Raw genomic sequence first — 19,141 nt, 5'->3', positions numbered from 1 at the left:
AGTTGTGCTTAAAAAGTATGTTCCTCATCAACTAGTTTAGGAATCCGAGGGCAGGGGGAGGGAAGAAATTACATATACAGATTGTACTAGATGGTCACTAAGGTGCTTTTCAACTTTCAGATTTCTGATTCTGTGACCAGTTTTAGCTATAAAATACTTTGATTCTGTATGATTGGCCTCATTCAGAGTAAAAGTGCAAATCAGTGAGAATGCCATAATGGAACATAATGATGCTTGGAGGAGTGGTATCGCCTATGTGTTCTTGGTATTTATAGATATTTTCTGATTTCCTTGACATTTCCTATTACTATTTTCATATTTCCCAGACTGCCATGGTGTGATTAGTTGATGAGGTATATGTCTTAACTTCATAGGACTCTAAAAAAGAGACTGAGATTCATCCTTTTTGTAGCAGGGTTGTCTGTCAATTACATTTATGTAATGCCCTTTGTTAAGTGCATGGTCTGAGATATTACTTCAGACTTACATGTTCGTAGTAATAGTTACTTGAGAGGTGGGGTGGTGGGAAGGGAAAGGAAGCAAGAGAATTACAGAGCAAACAGTAATGCTGGTACCTCCCCTTTAGGACTGCGAGATCTAGCGGGGAGGGAATATGCATTTATATAGTGCCTATTATGTGCCAGACCCTGTACTAAGCACTTTACAAATATTATCTCATTGGATCTTCACAATAACCCTGAGAGGTAGGTGCTATTGTTATCCCCATTCTACAGAAGAGGAAAATAAGGTAAATAGAGGTTAAGCAACTTGCCAAGGGTCTTAGAAATAGTAAGTGTCTGAGGCTGGATTTGAATTCAGGTCTTCCTGCCTCCAGGCCCAGCATTCTATTCATTCCACCACCAAGCATCCTACCTGATGCAGTAAATAGAGCTGGTCCTGTAGTTAGGAGGACCTAAGCTCAAATCCAGTCTCAGACACTCACCTGGTCAAGTCACTTAACCCTGGTTACCTCAGTTTCTCATCTGTAAAATGAGCTGAAGGAGAATACAGTAAACCACTCCAGTATCTTCGGGGTCACAAGGTGTCAGACATGATTAGTTGTCTAAACAACTTACTTAACTTACTCTAATAAGTGAGACAGAGCATGAATCTTTGTTAATTCTTTTGTTACTGTTGTGCAGTCATATCTGACCCTTTGTGATCCCATTGGGATTTTCTTGGCAAAGATACTGGAGTGGTTTGCCATTTCCTTCTCCATCTCATTTTACAGATGAAGAAACTGAGTCAAACAGAGATAAGTTACTTTGTCCAGGGCCAGAAAGTTAGTAAATATCTGAGATCAGATTTGAATTCAGGTCTTCTTGACTCCAGGGCTGGTGCTGTATTCACTGTGCCACCTTAGCTGCTCTTTATAATTTCTTTACTGGGGAGAAATAACCCTTGTTATGTCTCCAGGGAGATATAAACAATAAATATTAGCCCTGCAGTCTGAATCAGAATTCTTTGATTTCTTCCATGAGGTTATTCCTTAAAAAGGTAGACTCCTTTTTTTTTTCAGTCTTGGAAAGAATGAGAAGTTGTAACACCTAATGTGTAAATTCTGGGAAATGTAATCCCAGACAGATAGTGGTGTTCTTTCCCCCACTATGAGAAAGACAGAGAGAGAGGCAGAGGGAGGGGGAGGGGGAAGGGCAGGGGGAGAGGGAGAGGGAGAGGGAGAGAGAGAGAGAGAGAGAAAGGAAGGAAGCAAGGAAGGAAGGAGAGAGAGAGATTCTCATGGAAGTGTGTGCATGGGACAGAGAGGGTAGGGAGAAAACAGCAGATTCGAAGAGAAAGATGCAGAAGCAATATCAAACATATAATTGATAACTATTGGCTATTTCCAACTTTAGAAGAGTGGTGCTAGGCTGTAGTCTATAAACTGGATAGAGAGAGAAATGCTTCTTTGAATGGGGAATAAGACTGTGGTATTCAGGCAACTTGAGGTCTCTTCCATATCAAAACCTTTGTCTTTCAAAGAAGGGCAGGTGACTGGGATGATTTTTACTCCTCTCTCCCTCCCAGAATCACTGTTATGTGATTCGTATTGACTCTTAATTGTGAGGGGAGTAAAGGCAGGGTATAATTGAATAGGCTAATGAATGGCTAGGATTAATACAGAAAGGAAGACAAAGTCTAAAAACAGCTAGATTTTTTTCTTTATAATCTTTTGAGGGCTCTGAGCTATATCAGAAAACTGTTATGATTTTGATTGCTGATAATGTTTAATAAAATTCCCAAACAGCAGGTGGGAATATGTAAGGTACACTGTCTTCCCCCACTGTTTGCTCTTTAAACATGTCTGTGTGCTAAGAGTGGTGACAATGGTGACAAGTATCTACTTGGTGGGAAGTAAAATGTGTGGTCTAGGAGAAGAGTCCACTCCCCAAAATCCAAAGGTGGGGCCCAGAGAAGGGAATAAGCATCTCTTCCTTTCTTTTTCATCCTTAAGCCTCCAACCAGGGGTGGGGAACCTTTGGCCTCAAAACCATACGTAGCCCTCTAGGTCCTCAAGTGGGGATCCTTTGACTGAATCCAACCTTCACAGAACAAATCACCTTAATAAAAGAATTTGTTCTGTAAAACTTGGACTCAGTCAAAAGGCTGCCCCCACAAGTCTGCCCCAAACCCTGTTAGCACTACCTACTAGTTACACACCTCTCAAAAATGCAAAAGAACACATGGTTAAAATACAAATAAACATCTATCTACAGCTTTCCTTTGAACACAAGGGTACAGAAAAAACTCAGAGTATTATAGATCAAGGAACTAAAAGGAATTTAGACCTATTCATCTGGGGTTATATCTTCTTAGTTGGCAGAGTAATTGAGTATTTATTTGAGCTCTTACAGTTCATAATTTTCTGTTCAGATTGGCCTCTTACTTCACATGATGACTAAGGACCTATTTGCAAAATGATAAGAGCTAAGTTCCTTCTATTTGCTTTTAAGTTCTGAGGAAATGAGCAGACTTTGATGCTACATGAGTACCAGAAGACTAAGCAATTGTAATCAAACTTCAAGAAAATTGTCAAATCATAAGCACCTTGAGGAGAGGTCATATTTATCACTGTCTTTTCCTCTGCAGAGTGCCTGTAATATAGAAGAGCATGTAATCAATGCTTTTAAAATTTGAATGTGAAATGTAAAAAAAATTTACACTAATGATATGCATAATAATTATTGTGCTGATGGTAATTATCCATAAATCATAAAGTAACTTTCATAAATCAGCATAATCACCGTGACTTTTACATAGCCAAACCAAGTCTTTACTTTTCTGTATTTGTAGAAATTTTAGTTCCTATAAATAAATATCACCATTGATTGTTTTCTCTGATACCTTATTATTGTTTTAGTATAAGGCAGCTAGGTAGCATAGTGGATAGAGCACCGAGTCAGGAAGACCTAAATTCAAATCTGGCCTCAGACACTTAGAAATTGTGTGTGACTCTGAGCAAGTTTCTTAATCCTCGTTGGCTTTAGTTTTTTCAAATGTAAAGTGGGGTTGCCGTCCAGAACTGCTGGAAAGATCAAACAAGATAATGTTTTTGAAAGGCTTAGCACAGTACCTAGTACATAGTAGGTACTTAAATGCTGGTTTCCTTCCATCCTTTTATCTTCACAGCATACCTTAACTACACAGACACACACAGACACAGACATACACACACACACACATTAATACACACTCTTTAAAAGGAGGAAGATACTGGATCTGATTTCCCAATAGCCAGAGATGACTATTTCTGAGCTTCTGAACATTTTCCCCAGTTCTCTCCTCTACTATGCTTTTTGCCCAAGAGATTCTCACACATCCATATATCTAGATGGTTTCTGCATTCTACCCTCCACTCTAAAAGGTTGACTCCAAGCATCCTGAGTACTAGAGAGCTTGGGGTAGCAGAACTTCTGGAGTATAAGCTATGAATGGTCAACCCAGCAAAATTACTACTCTGTGTGAGGGATAGTGAATGAATGAACAGGAAAAAAAAGCAGCATTAAATGCCTACTGTGTGCTATGCATTGTGCTAGGTTCTGAGTTATATAAATATTAAAACTAGGTAGTGCCTACCTTCAAGGAACTTACATTCTAAAGACAGAGACAACCTACATAGAGGAGTGGTAGTTAGGGAAGGGAGTTGTGGATGAAGCCATGGGGAAATTACTTGTCTCTCCCTTTCTAATAGCAATGGTAGTGATGATTGGATTATTTATTCTCAAGATAAAGGTTTGAAAATTCATAGTAAGTAAATGGGGAGGTGTGGGAATGGATGTGCACAGAGTCATAAAAAAGCAAAATTCCAGGGGCAGATCCTTGAGAAGCACTGTCTGGGAATTGGCTAGATATAATGGTTAGGAAGGAGAAAAGGACAGATTATTAATGGAGAAGGGAACTGATAAAGCATAGTCAAAGGTGGCTGCACTACATTGGAGGGGTACAGTATGAATGGACTCCAGATCTCCAATATTTGGGAGTCTTGAAGTAGGAAAGAGAAAGAAAGCAATAATAGGGAATTGTGGAAATTGCCAATCAGGAGAACTGTACCTAAGCAAGATGGGCTTCTTGTCCTGGGTTTGTGGTTGGGAAAAAGTGGCAACATTTTTCTCCATTCATGGTAGTTCTTTGGACTAGTCAGGCTCTGGAACACATTTATTTTAATATCAGTCTACGTTTATTATAAGGAGAGGAAGAAACTATGAAACTATTGAATACCGGAAGCAGATGGAAGTGAGGTGAAAGCTAATTACATTTAAATTTTATACCTTTAGCATGCAGTCACAGAAACCCATTCTCTATCCCATTCTTATGTAGATTTGCAATCTGTCCTAGGTTATAATCTGTCCTGTGGTAATAATAATTCACATTTATATGAAGCTCCAGCTTCCACAGTAAGTTCCTCGGGATCAGAAGCCAGTTTTCTTTAACTACACATACACCTATTACCTATCTAATTACCTACCAACCTATTACTTAGCTAACTAGCTGCCTACCTAACTGGAGTTGCTATGAAAAAGTTCTTTGTAAGCCTTAAGATTTCAAAAGCACTTAGCACAGTGCTGGCACATAGTAGACACTATATAAATTCTTAGTCCCTTCCTTTCTCCCTTCATATAAATGTGAATTATTATTACCTTTCTTGACAGACTGTATATGTACTATCTGGGGACCAGTCTAGGTAAGCTCATAGAGATACATAACCAGGTTGGTTGCAATGTTATACAAATTTTGGCCATAGCAATTCCTAAAGGCTAGCCACTAAGCTGCAGAGGAAGCACCCTCACTGATAAAAACATAGATCTTTGGGGTACTGAAAATATTATATATGCCGTTAATTTTATAACTCCTTCAAAATCTATCATACAGTTGGCATTTAATAAATGTTTATTGAATTGGTCTTAGTTCTGCCATCTGAGCTAGAACAGAAATTTACTTTTTTCAAGTAACAGATTTTCTTTTTAAAAAATGTACTTTTCCATTTTTATTCTGAACTTAATAAAAAAAGAACATTTTCATGTACTTTATAGAATAAAACATGAAACTGTGATTATTATGCCACAATAGATTTATCTATTTCTTTTCTTAGGTGTACTATAATTCAACATGTAACTTTCAAAGATGTCTTACTTTTCTGTGATTCCTTCTGACTTTCCTTTTATTGTTGCATTCTTATTTTTTAGGAAGGGGAGGTGGAACCCTATCCCTACTTGACTTTCCTAGTTCCCATTAAAAACAACAACCACCACAACCTGGTATTAAATATGCTTAGTCAAACAAAATAAATTTCCATATTGGATATGTCCAAAAATATCCTTCATTTTTGAGCCTTTATCATTCTCTTCTCCAAAATACCTGTTCCAGGATCCTTTAGCTGTTCCTCAGATGCCATGGTTTCCAGGTCTCTCATCATCCTGGTCACTCACCTTTGGATATATTACAACCAAGATATAACATAGAGTACTGCAGAAAGTGGTCTGCCCAGAGTACTGTATAGTGGAGTGAAAACACCACACTTTCATTAATGTAGCATGCATCAGATTGCATCAGTCTTTTTTTAGTCTATAACCTGATATGGTCAAAATATTTAAAAAATACAATAATAATAACCAACATTTAAACCCTGACCAAGGATGCCATCCTTCACCAGATTTACTTACTTCTCTGGTTGAATTTGACTTTTTCATGTTGTGAAACAGTATAGAAATTGCAGGTCCAGCTGTGAGTATCTGACAAAGCAAGAAAAGGCAGGGAGAAATCACTGGAGCAGATGTTAAAGGCTATGTCTTATTAAGATGGCAATCATTAGAAAATTACACCTACTTGCTAGTGATTAATGACCACACTGTTACTTAGCAGTCTGAAATAAAACAGAACTGTTAAGGCTATTTTAAAGCAAATACGTTTTGGAATTCATTCTATTTAGAGCATACTACCTCATGAGAAGGAACAAACAATCAGAATCAGTGACTTAACACTGGCATCATCCAACCCTGGATAAGGGAACACTTGGCTCTGATGAGCAAGAATATACACCTTGTTTCTTCTACAGAGAAAGACTGGTCCTATATTTTAGGCAAAATACAAAATTAATTTCATTTACCAAATATTCTAGAGAGAAATTAATTTCCTACTGAAACAGAATTGCTAATCAATTTCTTATAATACAACCAAAAGAATGGGGCCAAAAGTTATCATTCTCAGGTTATGCTTTAGATATTCCTGGTTTGACATATGCTATTTTAGGTGAACTCTATCATAAGGGATCCCATTTCCATATCAAGGAGATTTTTTAGCTTACTGAGGCTTTTAGAGGAAGCTGTATGTTAAAAAGAACTGCATGCAACAAAATTATAGGACTGCACAGCCACAAGGGGCTCCATCTGCTCTAGGGGGTCCTTAACCTGGGGTCCATTTAAAAATATTTTGTTAACCGAACCTTAATATGATAAGCTTCCTTTGTAACCATATGTCTTTTGTTTTCATAATCCTATGTATTTTACTGTTATGTGTTCACAAACATTCTGAGAAGGGGTCAATAGGCTTTACCAAATTGCCTGAAGAATATATGACATACAAAAAGACTTAGCCTTTTTAGTTAATTCAAACTGATAATTTTATAGATGAGGCTGAGAGACAGCAGGTAACTTGTCCAAAATCACATAGGTAATAAATGATCAAGCTAAGATTTGAACTCAGGTCTTTTGACTTCAATTCCAAGCCTCTTTTCACTATACCATATTGGATTTATGCAGTTCTCTTCTGTTTAAAGTCTATTCTGAGCAAAACTTCTTAAGGAATGATTTGAGTTTCCTAAATCTATAGCCATATGACATTGTATATGCACATATTAATATTCTATTCAGGCTCCATTCTTAGCTTCCTTCTGCCCTTGAAAGATGCCTGTTGAATTAAACAGTTCCTGGCCCAACTGCTGAGCTTTTCCCACACACATCTGCTGGGTCTCATGTCTCTCTCTCCCTTTTAAATGAAGGAAAGAGGGTTCTGGAATTGAAACCAATCAAATCCCTGAAATATCATCCTTCCTTAGAACCAAGCTGGAGTTTCCATTGCCAACCACTGAGGAGAGAATGATTTCCAATGCAAAGCAATTTATAGTGACTGGCACATTGTTAGGAGTCAGAAAGTGTCAAATGGAAAATAGAATGTAGTACCAGACCACCTTTCAGGGGAGGACTTGAAAATTCAGTTCACATAGTATGGTGATGGACCACTTATTGAGGCTGCTTCCAAACTGACAGGATTGCTAGACTAGGCACGGGAATCATCAGTCGTTTCTATCTTGTCATGTCAAACAACAGGTTATGAAGCTGGCTGGCTGGCCAATATGAATGTTATCTAAAATTTAGGAAGAGAGGACTGTTGCTGTCTTCTTGTAGCTAGGGCCTTTCCTCTGTGATCATCTCCAATATATCTTATTTGTACATAATTATTTGCATGTCATCTCTTCTATTAGATGGTTAACTACTTTGAGAGCTGGGACTTTTTTTTTTTTTTTACTTCCTTTGTATCCGCAGTGATTAGCCTAGGGTCTGTCACACAGTAGGCATTTAATAAATGCCTGTTTATTTGACATTGTATAAATGCTTCTTTTTTTCCATTTAGAATCAATTAATCCTTCAAGAAACATTTATTAAAAACCTACTGTATGCCATGTTCTGTGCTAGGCATTGGAGATACAAAGACATCATTTAATTAATTTCTGTCCTAAAAGAGTTTATATTCTGTAAAAGTTTTTTATCCTGAGAAACGAGCATTGAGCACTGGATTTTTCATGCACCATCATCCTGTGAAAAATTCTACCAAGGGCTTCATTTCACAGAGTGAACAGTTGTGATACTTTCTCTGAATATGCCAGTCTGTACTATGCTGTCTCAAAGATGCTACAAACTTTGGAAGGGTACTCTGCTTTTACTGGTAGCTTCCCATCTCTGAGAAGAAAGGTTGAACGTGTTGGAAAGCCATCAAAAAACATTCTTGCTAAAGGAATCTAGCATGCTAGTCACAACTAGAGGGGATTAAGGGTAAATTTTTGTTGTTCTTTGTGCAAGACACTGCTAATTGTTTCTATTTTGTTGGTTTTCATTCCATTAAGGAATGAATAACAGAGGTTATGAGCAGGAAGGAAACACAGATGTGAAGTTTTCCAAGAGAAGAAATTCCTATCACTTAACGTACTCCCCTTGCCTACCTCTCCAGACTATGTAGAAAATCCTAGCTTCAGGGAAAGTAATAATAAAGACTAATAAAAGTAAAAAGCTAAGGCATTCACCGAATTAACTTTTCTTCTCATTTACATAAGAATACATTCACTTTTTCACCCTTTCCCCTTTTAAAATGCCCAACTGCAGATTTTTCCAACCATTCAGTCCTGCTAGGACTGCAAATCTGAGACTTCAATCTGCCTTGACCTTTCTCTGTATTGTTATTCTGAATAAATCACTTACATAAACAAATATTTATGGAGCACTCCCAGTATGCCAAATGATTGGTTCTCTGGAAGCAATAAAGCCTACATAGCTTTAAATGCCCTTGTAACCCTAGGCTGTGTGAATAAAATCCAAAGGCCTTGTTCTCCTCCAGAACACTGAGTTTCTTGTCATGCTCTGCACACAGCAAGGACACTGCCAAAACCCTATTGTCTTCCAAGAGGGTGCATTATGTCTGCTCTGGCTTGCAATGAACTAAGTGATGGAGGACCTACAGAAGACCAAGTATCTATGATTCTGGGGAATTTATGTAACACTGATGGATGAAGTTGTCAGTATAGGATTCTATCCTAAATTGTCAGGCAAATTATATGAGTATAATTTTCTTGTCACTATCTTCATTTAAGGCGAGTGTGTGTATTGAATGAAAGTACAATAATCAATCAGTTCAAATGAAAGCAATATTCTTAGGCATAATATTCATATGGATGACTTAGTAAACCTTAGAGCAATTAAACAATTCATGCATTTTTACATCAGAAATGTTGCATTACCACGAAAATTGCAATACTCCAGTAGAAGATGGAATGCATTTCCAAACCTTTGAAATACTTCAATGAGAAAATCAATGTGTTTTGTAAATGTATGTTTATTCAAAATGTCTACTTTTTTTAAAAAAAATCTTTGCATGTTACTGATAAAACCAGCCTTGTGAGAGCATTTATTTTTATTATTTTTTTTGTGTTCTTAATTTTCAGTGAAAAAAATTGTCTTTCTTCTCTCTTCGACTTCTACAAAATATTAATCCAATAAGCATTTATTAAAAGCTTACCATGTACTAGGCATTGTGCTAAGTTCTATTGGTACAAAGTTCCTGCCCTCAAGGAGCTTATATTCTAATGGAGAAGGACAGCATATAAAACTAAGCTAAAAGTCAGGTGAAGAAAGGAATCTAAAAAGTCAGGATCAAAGTCCAAAAGGAGTGAATTTAATATTTAGAGTGAATTTCAAAATCATTCCACAAGAAAGGCCAAAATAGCCATGTCCACATTTTATAAGACTTTCTCTTGTTCTCAAATTTTTCTTTAAAATTAAACTATCAGACTTATTCAGCTTGGCCTGAAAAAGCAGAAATAAAGCAGTCTAGGAGTTTCTAGCTAGGAATGAGTTGAATGTGAAAGAGAATGTGGGGACAGATAACAGAAGGAAAGAGTTTTTGCCTAGACAGGAGACTGAGAATTATAAATGTTCAGAAATACCTGGACAGACTTATATGAGCTCATGCCGAGTAAAGCGAGCAGAACCAGGAAAATATTATATATAGTAACAGTCACTATGTGCAAGGACTGATTTCGATGGGTTTAGTTAGACTGTCAAAGCATTGCAAGGACCTAAAACATTTCCAAAGGACTCATGATGCAAAATGCCATCCACATCTAAAGAAAGAACTATGGAATCAGAACACAGAATGAAGCAGACTATTTTCTCTTTTGTTATGTTTGGTTTTTTGTTTATTTTTTCTCATGCTTTCTCCCATTCATTTTAATTCTTCTACTCAATATGATTAATGTGAAAATATTTTTAGTAACAATATATGAGCAGAGCCCATATAAGATTGCATGCTGTCTTGAGGAGGGAACAGGGAGGGAGGGGGAGAAAATGTAAAACTTATGGAAATGATTGTTGAAAATTGTTGAAAAACAAATAAATAAATAAGTTTTGGGGAAAAAAGAATTAGAACTGTTGAGGATATGAAAGTACTAGCCATTCTGTATGGGGTGCACCAAGTACAGAGATGCTAAATCAGTTCCAAAGTTCCATCTCAAATGGTCAATGCGTGTTTCTCAGATCTTGACTCTGTGGTGCAGCCTTCTCATGTGATTACTGTGTATGTGTGTTAGAAAGTAGAAGGAGTGAACTACAGTGACTTACAGGAAATCAGTCAACTGTTATTCTATTCATGTATAATATTTAACAGAGGGCTCATTCTGTGCAAGGTTCTGTGCTTGGGCCTGAAGACCTAGGAAAAGATGTGACATAATCCTTCAAAGAGTTTACTTTGGCAAAGGGTGAAATAGCAATATTTCTGACTTTATCACTGATTCCTTCCCATATTGATTCAGTATAGATTTCTGTCCCCTCCTTTGTGGCAAGATAAAGGCAGGAAGTTTTGTTTGAAAGGTAGTTCTAGGAAAGTAAGGAGTCTGTGATTCCTATGGGGACTTGTGTAGTTGTAGCATGGAATGAGGAGGAGGGAAGAGACAATTAGTCAGACTTGTGCTTAAAGGAATTGTATTCTCTAAAGGAGAATACTTGTCCTCCAAGATATCAGTGCCTTGAAACAAATCTCTTTTTGTCCTGTCCCGGTTCTGGCTCTGATCCTGTAAATGACAGGAAACTGGTTACTACTCTATTAAGACTGGCTTCATAGGGATCTGGGTTAAATGCTTAACTCTTGTACTCATTGTGTCTAGGCAAGTTACCTAGACATTTTGAGTCTTAGTCTTATTAAATTAGAGATTATACCACCTACCTCCTTGTGAAAAAAGTAATATAAGTAATATAAGAATATGAGTTATTATCATTAGTATGTGAATCAGTAGAAGGAAAGGGAAATCATGTTTGACCAATAGCTAATTCTCCATCTTACCTATTCTTCCGCATTGGACTCTAATGCATTATATATATAAAACCCATAGTCTCTGCAAAGGCACATGAAAATATCATGCCTGATTTATCTGCCATGCTTAGGATCACAGACTTAGATGTAGAAAAGAATGTTAAAGTCACCTAATACAGATGGAGATCCCAAGGTCCAAAGAGATTTAGGAAGTCACTCCAGGGCACTGAAGGGTAGTCAGGAGCCTAAGCACCATTAGATCTAAGGTCTTCTGATTCAAAATCCAGTACATTTTACATTTCATTTCATCTATGTTTTAGATAACACCTTTACAGGAATATATTTTGCTCTCCAAATAGTTTCTTATTATTCTATGTAAGTAATGAAGCTTCAGTCTTAGAATGTGCTTTATATACTCATCATTTTACTCATATGCCATTTATTTTCCAGGAATTATTATCCTCTTCTTTGGGCAGCTAGGTGATAAAGTGGCTAGAGCACTGGCCCTGGAGTTAGGAAGACCTGAGTTCAAATCCAAGCCTTGGACACTTACTAGCTCTGTGACCCTGAGCGAGTCACTTAACCCCTAACTTTGACTCAGTTTCCTCATCTGCATAAAGGAAATAGCAAACCACTCCAGTATTTTTTGCCAAGGAAATCCCAAAAAGGGTCATGAAGAGTTGGGCATGGCTGAAAGGACTGAACAACGTCAGCAACATTGTCCACTTCAGGCATTCATGCTTTATTCATTCATTTGTCCTTCATTCTTTCCATCATTCAACCCATTTCCAAGTCATATTTCCTTTAGAGGAAGCTCTAAGGTAAGGGGTAGAGTGGAGTGGGTCAGGGAATGGAAGCTGCTTTCATTCTATGCTTAGTGAGCAAAGCTGATGAAGAAAGAGATCTGAAATGTAAAACCTTAAAATCAATTTAATATTACTTATACATTTGGCAATTGTTAGTGTTAGAGTGATTTAAAATAAATGACAGAATGCTTTCAGTATCTTTGGATTGAGATACAAACTCTAATCCTTTCCCATATCATGGACTTCTCAGGCACTGAGCAAATTTGAAAAGCACATACTTTATAGGTATATTGCCAAAGAGTATGATTAAATAACTGAGTGACAGAACCACTGTTATTTAGAGACCCTTTCAAACTGTTTTCTTCTAAAGAGATGAATTACAGGTGAGATAACTTAGTACAGCATACATTTTCATGCTAATCATATAATAGCAATAATAGAAATAATTCTAATTATTTTAGTAATTTTTAAAAATTTTTAAATGAGAGATAACTGGCATGTTGGATAGAGAAATGAGGTTGGAGTCAGTCAACAAGTATTTATTAAGTTTTTAACTTGTACTAGGTACAGTGCTTGGAATACAAAAATAAAAATATGGTCCCTTATAATGGTAATTTAAATGGGGAAGATCTTTCCCATTTATTAATAGGCCCATCTTACCTGTGTGGGTCATATGGAAGTTGAGTCATATGCAGCCTGTGGTGGGAGGAGCTTGCTGAATGGGTGGAGCAGGAAGAGGCAGAGCTAGAGAAGAGCTGAGAGGATTTGGTCAGAGCAGTCAGAGCTGGGAAGGATGCAGGCAAGCAGGCAGCTGGCTAGTGTGACTGAGAGAGCTTGTTTGTGACTGTTTAAGGGAGTTGTTTTGTGGGAAACCTGACAGGGTTGTTCTCTGTATTGTTATTGTGTATAGATTTTTTATTGCTATGATGGATTTGGCTTTCTGGTGCCAGAATAAGTGTTCTGGTTCTGTGTTCCATCTGAGAGACTGTTGTATTTCACGATTGAGAATTGCACTGTGAATATCGCATTGGTGCTACATCCCTGTCCTGGAGAAACTCACATTCTAATGAGATCCAAGAAGACCAGGGTTTGATTCCTGCTTGTGACACATACTGACTCTAGACAAGTCACTTAACTTCCCAGTCCTCCAGGAAATTCTCAAAGACTCTAGTCGTATAACTTAGAGTCTTTGAAAATTTCTTTCATTGTTTATCATCTTTCATTTTTATAGTATTGATGTTACTGTGTACGAGTTGCCTAGGCTTTGCTCATTTCACTATGCATGAGTTCATGTAAATCTTCCAAGGTTTTTTTTAAGATGATCCAGTTTGACATTTCTTATTGCACAATAGTATTCCATCACAATTATATACTATAACTTGTTCAGCCTTTCCCCAGTTGATGGCTTTTCCCTCAATTTTTAATTCTTTGCCACCAAAAAAGAGCTACTAACAAATATTTTTGTACAAATATATCCTTTTTGCTTTTTTTTGATCTCTGTGGGATACAGGATTAGTAATAGTACTGCTGGGTGAAAGTTTTATAGTGGTGTTGTTGGGTCACAGTTTTGGGCAAAGTTTCCAAATTGTCCTCCAGAACAGTTGGATCAGTTCATAACTCCATCAACAGTACATTAGTGTCCTAATTTTTCCATAACCCCTCCAACATTGATCATTTTCCTTTTCTGCCATGTTAGCCAATCTGATAAGTGTAAGATGGTATCTCAGAGCTGTTTTAATTTACCTTTCTCTAATCAGTAGTGATTTAAAGCATTTTTACATATAGTTTCTTGGTCTGAAAATTGTCTATTCATTTTCCTTTCACTATCAATTAGAGGAATGGCTTTTATTTTTATAAATTGGGCTCAGTTCCATATATATTTGAAAAATGAGGTCTTTATCAGAGAAATTTGCTATAATAATTTTCTACAGTTTCCTGTTTTCCTTCTAATGTTGACTGCATTCATTTTATTTGTGCAAAACTTTTAAAATTTCATCTAATTAAAATTATCCACTTTATCTCTCATGATCTTCTCTATCTCTGGTTTGGTCATAAACTTAGAATTATTCTTGACTTGGAGCATTTCCTCTAACATTTCAAATCACTTATCTTGATAGTCTTTCAGTTTCCCCCTATTACCTCTAGGATAAAATACAATCTCCCTAACCTGGAATATTAGATCCTTCATAAATTAGCTCCTACTAAATTTTCCAGTCTTATTATATATTACTAGCCCTAATATACACTTTCCATTTAGTCAGCTTGTCTACTAGCTATTCTTGAGACTCAATATTTCCTCTCCCACCTTTATACCTTTGCACATATGGTCCCCTTCTACCCACCACCCCTATCAGTGAGATGTTTTCTTTCCTCATCTCTGTCTTTTAGAATTCTGAGCTTCCTTCAAAATACAGATCAGGTGCCTCAGACTTTCTTGATTCCCTTTTTTTCTTCCTCCCCAAGTCCTTAGCACTCTCTTCCTCTTGATATTATGAGATAGAGATATGGGATGATAGTTCAAACGGTTGCTTGAGTCTAGTAAAGGTGGGGGTTTCTTTTGTCTTTTTTTTTAAGATGAGATAAATTTTTAAGACAGGATAAATTTGGACATGTTTGAAGGCAGTGCATGAAGATATGGTAAATAGGAAGAGACCAAGGATAAGAGATGGGATCAGAGAAGACTGAAGATACAATATGGGATTGTAGGGGGTCCTGTGTAGAGGGACTGGCTTTGGCAAAGAGAAAGGATGATTTCAGGAAGGTTTGAGAGAAGAGAAAAAGGAAATTTTGTTGAATGGCTTCCATTTTCTCAGTAAAACAAGAGTTTAGGTCCTCAGCTGAAAGAATATGGATAGGAAGAGATATGGAAGATTAGAAAAAGAGAAGAGAAAGCTTAGAATCACTTTCTCTCTGGGGAATGAAATAAAAAAAAATGAGAAGAAAAAAGAGACAGCTTTGGTGTAGTAAAGCCTCAGTTGCAGTTTGATAACCTGAATTTATAATGATTTATAGTAATTTATGATCAAAACTGTGATATAGCTTCTTCCACTTCTATTTTGTAACAGTTGAGGAGTAGAAGAGTCATATGCCAGGGCAGCTAGGTGATACAGTGCCGTGTCTGGAGTCAGGAAGACCTGAGAACAAAGTAGAAAAGTTCCATTAAGATTCTGGAAACTCTTCCAAAAGTGGGTAAAAAAACCAGGCTACATTTTCACTTAGATAATAAGATGTTAAGTAATTGACAGGAACAAATTCACATTTGGACATATTTTATCTGTGCTTTCAGGTGTAAAAGTATCTCCAAAATTAACATGTCTATTTTCTATGAGTTGCCTTACCAGGCAGGTATACTGGACACAGAGTTAGCTCCTTTACCAAAAGGAGCCAATCAGGAGGCTGCAGTGAGCCAAAGTCTTGCTCACTCCCAGATGCCTTTGCTGGTATAATATCGCTGAGCTGTGTCCCTCAAACAGGCCCAAACCAGCCTTGTGGTCAACTGTTCCTATAAACATCCTGTTTCCATATCCACCTGTCCCTGGGAAAAAAACTGTCCATTCTTTTTCCCAACCCCTCTTTGAAGAACCTCCCCTTTGTTATCAAGCATAAATCTCCCCTGCCTCTAGTGAGCTGTGGGTTCCTTTGTACCTTGTACTATGGGCCTCAGCACTAGCATTTGATTTTTCTCCTAATAAAACATTTCTGCTTTCAACCCAACTTGGACTCCTCTGCATTTTAAGGGCTAGGATTTGCCCATTGATGTGAGAAGAAAGATGCCCAAATAAGGCCAAGAGATTATCTTTTCTGGGTAAAGCTTTATTGAACACTTACTTGTTGTGTGACCCTGGGTAACTTACTTAACCCTGTTTGCCTCAGTTTCTTTATCCGGAAAATGAGATAGAGAAGGAAATGGCAAACCACTCCAGTATCTTTGCTAAGAAAACCCCAAATGGGGTAACAAAGGGTCGGATACGACTGAAACATCTGAACAACAACCACAGAAATGGTCAGAGTGATGAAGGACTAGGGCTTGGCAACAGATGAGCAGCAATAGAACAAAACAACAAAGGATTTAAGAGTAGAAAACAAGGTGGAGTCTAATTGATTAGTCATAAGGCCCAGATTGGAAAAGGAAGAAAGTAAAGTCATGGTAGGGGCAATGACCTTCGAAATGACTAAGAGCTGAAAGGAGTGGAAGTCAATGAGGATAAAAAATGGACTAGAAGGGATGAGGCAAAGAGAGAGAAGGAGTAATAGGAGGTTGTGATTAGATTAAGGAGTGTCAGAATTTTTGATTAAGGAAGTATGACACTTGGAGGTAATGCTGACATTGTAGATATGAACATCCCTATGAGTGGCTGAGGTATGGTGAAGGATAAGATAATGGGATTTAAGGAGACTGGGGAATTGGAAAGTTTGAGGATCAACATGCACATTAGAATCCCTTAATAAGGGTAGGAATTTGGAGAGGAGACAAAGACTGTGCACCAAGTACTGATCTTCTTGTGAAAGAAGGAAGAAAAATCTTTTGGAGAGAAAATGGTATAAAATAGCAATAATTATAATAGGGCAGAAGATTATAATTCATTGAACAGTAAAGGAGATTTCCTGGTCAGGATCAGGATATGGGGGGATGTGAGTGAAGGTGGATCCAATGGTGAAGAGGATGACCATGAATGTGGTGTTGTTTATGGAAAACCGGGAATCTATAAGGACACGTAAATGAAGGGAGTATAAGACAAAAAAGTCCAGGATGAAGGGGGATTTGTTCATTATGGAATGTGAATTCTAGAAGGCGTGGTTTACAAAGAAGGTAAGAGTTCAAGTGGACATGATTGGGGCAGAGCTGAGGAGTTTAGGTATGAGAGAACAGAAAGTGGGTGTTGGGAACTCTGTTGTGATATGGCCAGTGACTGAGCAACACTGGGATATGGAGAATAACAAGGTATGAAAGGAAGTCTGTTAGCTATAAGGTGGTAGTGGGTAGGTGAATAAGAACACTCACAATCTTAAAGGGGTCTTACTAATAGACCAAGGCCAGGGCCTTAGCTACTCTAAGCCTATGAATGTATGGTTCAAAATTGAGAGAGGGGAAACTAACCTAAAAGTATAGAATATGTGCCCTACCTCAGGCCAAGGTGGGGGTCAACAAATTGATTAGAGAGTAAGAACTTTCTGTGATTTTTAGTAATCTCTAGAATATATATCCCCTGACCTAGATCACCATATACATGAGAGAAAGTTAATAATGACAAATAAACCAATCAATCCTCATAGGTTCATAGGATCATAGTTTGAGAATTGGAAGAGACCTCAGAAACCATCAAGCGCAAACTCCTCATTTTACAGATGAGACAATTGAAGCTGAGAGAGGTTAAGTGAACTTCCTAGGGTCATAATCTAGGATGTATAAGTGTCTGAGGCAGGGTTTGGACTCTGGTTTCTCTCACCCCTAGTACAGCACTCTATCCATTATACAACCTAGTTACAAGAAATCATAAATGATGATAAAGTTGCTGGAGTTTCCTATATATAAAGAAAAGGAACAGTTTCACATTACAAAACTCATTATTTTCATCCTATAGTGTATATTCCTTAATTTGTACATTTTGATTAAATCTGAGGATTTTTTGAAGTAGAATTTATCAGTGCATTGGTCAAAAGATGACTATGTCAAGGTTATATATCTATAATCAGATTTAAGCTACTCTTTGGATATAAACTGTGCTGGCACTAGAAATAAGTAGAGTAGGTATTTAACTATTTAGGGGCAAGATACCCCCTGACCTCAATTTCTCTCCTCCCCACCCCCACACTGGTGCTTTAGACTGAAATTCCACATTAGACATTCAGTAATTTCTCTCTAAATGTTTCTAAAATGTTCCTTGGAATGGTAACATATTATACTGATTATAATACTGGTAACAATACTAAGGTGATAAGTGGTAAATTGATTTAACTGATTCGCTTTTTTCCTAAAAGAAATAATTAGGCATCTTGAGAACACAGGATATACAGAGAAGATAACATTAAAGGCAAGTAAAGTTCCCTCCACGCCCACCCCCAAATGGAGATAAGGCTCATTGGAAGTAAACTTCACTTGTTAAAGTTATGCTTAGGACTGGCCCTAATTGTAAATAATGCTATTTGAAGGTACAGTAACTCCCAACTATTATTTAGAAAATAATTCTTTCTGAGTCTTCAGAATCTTAGAAATCATTTAATCCAAATCCTTCATTTGACTGATAGAGAAACTGAGCTTCAAAGAGATTAAGTGACCTAATTCAAGGTCTCTCAGCCAATTTGTATCAGAATGAGATTTAGAATCCAAGTCTCCTGCTTCCTAGTCTAACGAGTTTTTGTTTTTTTCCCCTGCAATATCTTGCTAGTGAGGTGGCACAGTGGATAGAGTCCTGGGCCTAGAGTCAGGAAGACTCATCTTCTTGAGTTCAAATCTGGTCTTAGACACTTGATAGTTGTGCGACCTTGGGCAGGTCACTTAACCCTGTTTGCCTCAGTTTCTTCCTTTGTAAAAAGAGCTGGAGAAAAAAATGGCAAACCATTCCAGAATCTTTCCCAAGAAAATTCCAAATGAGGTTACAGAGAGTTGGGCATGACTGAACAACAACAAAAATAAGAATAATTGCCCATTTATACAGATAGAAATAAGATTTTCTGAGCAACAGAACTGCATATAACCCTTCACATTTCACACACCACATCAGTACTACATGCTAGCAGCAGCATCTAGTATTGCTTAGATACTACTA

This window comes from Notamacropus eugenii, chromosome 4, assembly GCF_028372415.1.
Source record: "Notamacropus eugenii isolate mMacEug1 chromosome 4, mMacEug1.pri_v2, whole genome shotgun sequence".
In the NCBI taxonomy this organism is placed as follows: domain Eukaryota; kingdom Metazoa; phylum Chordata; class Mammalia; order Diprotodontia; family Macropodidae; genus Notamacropus; species Notamacropus eugenii.
This window is presented reverse-complemented; position numbering follows the sequence as displayed.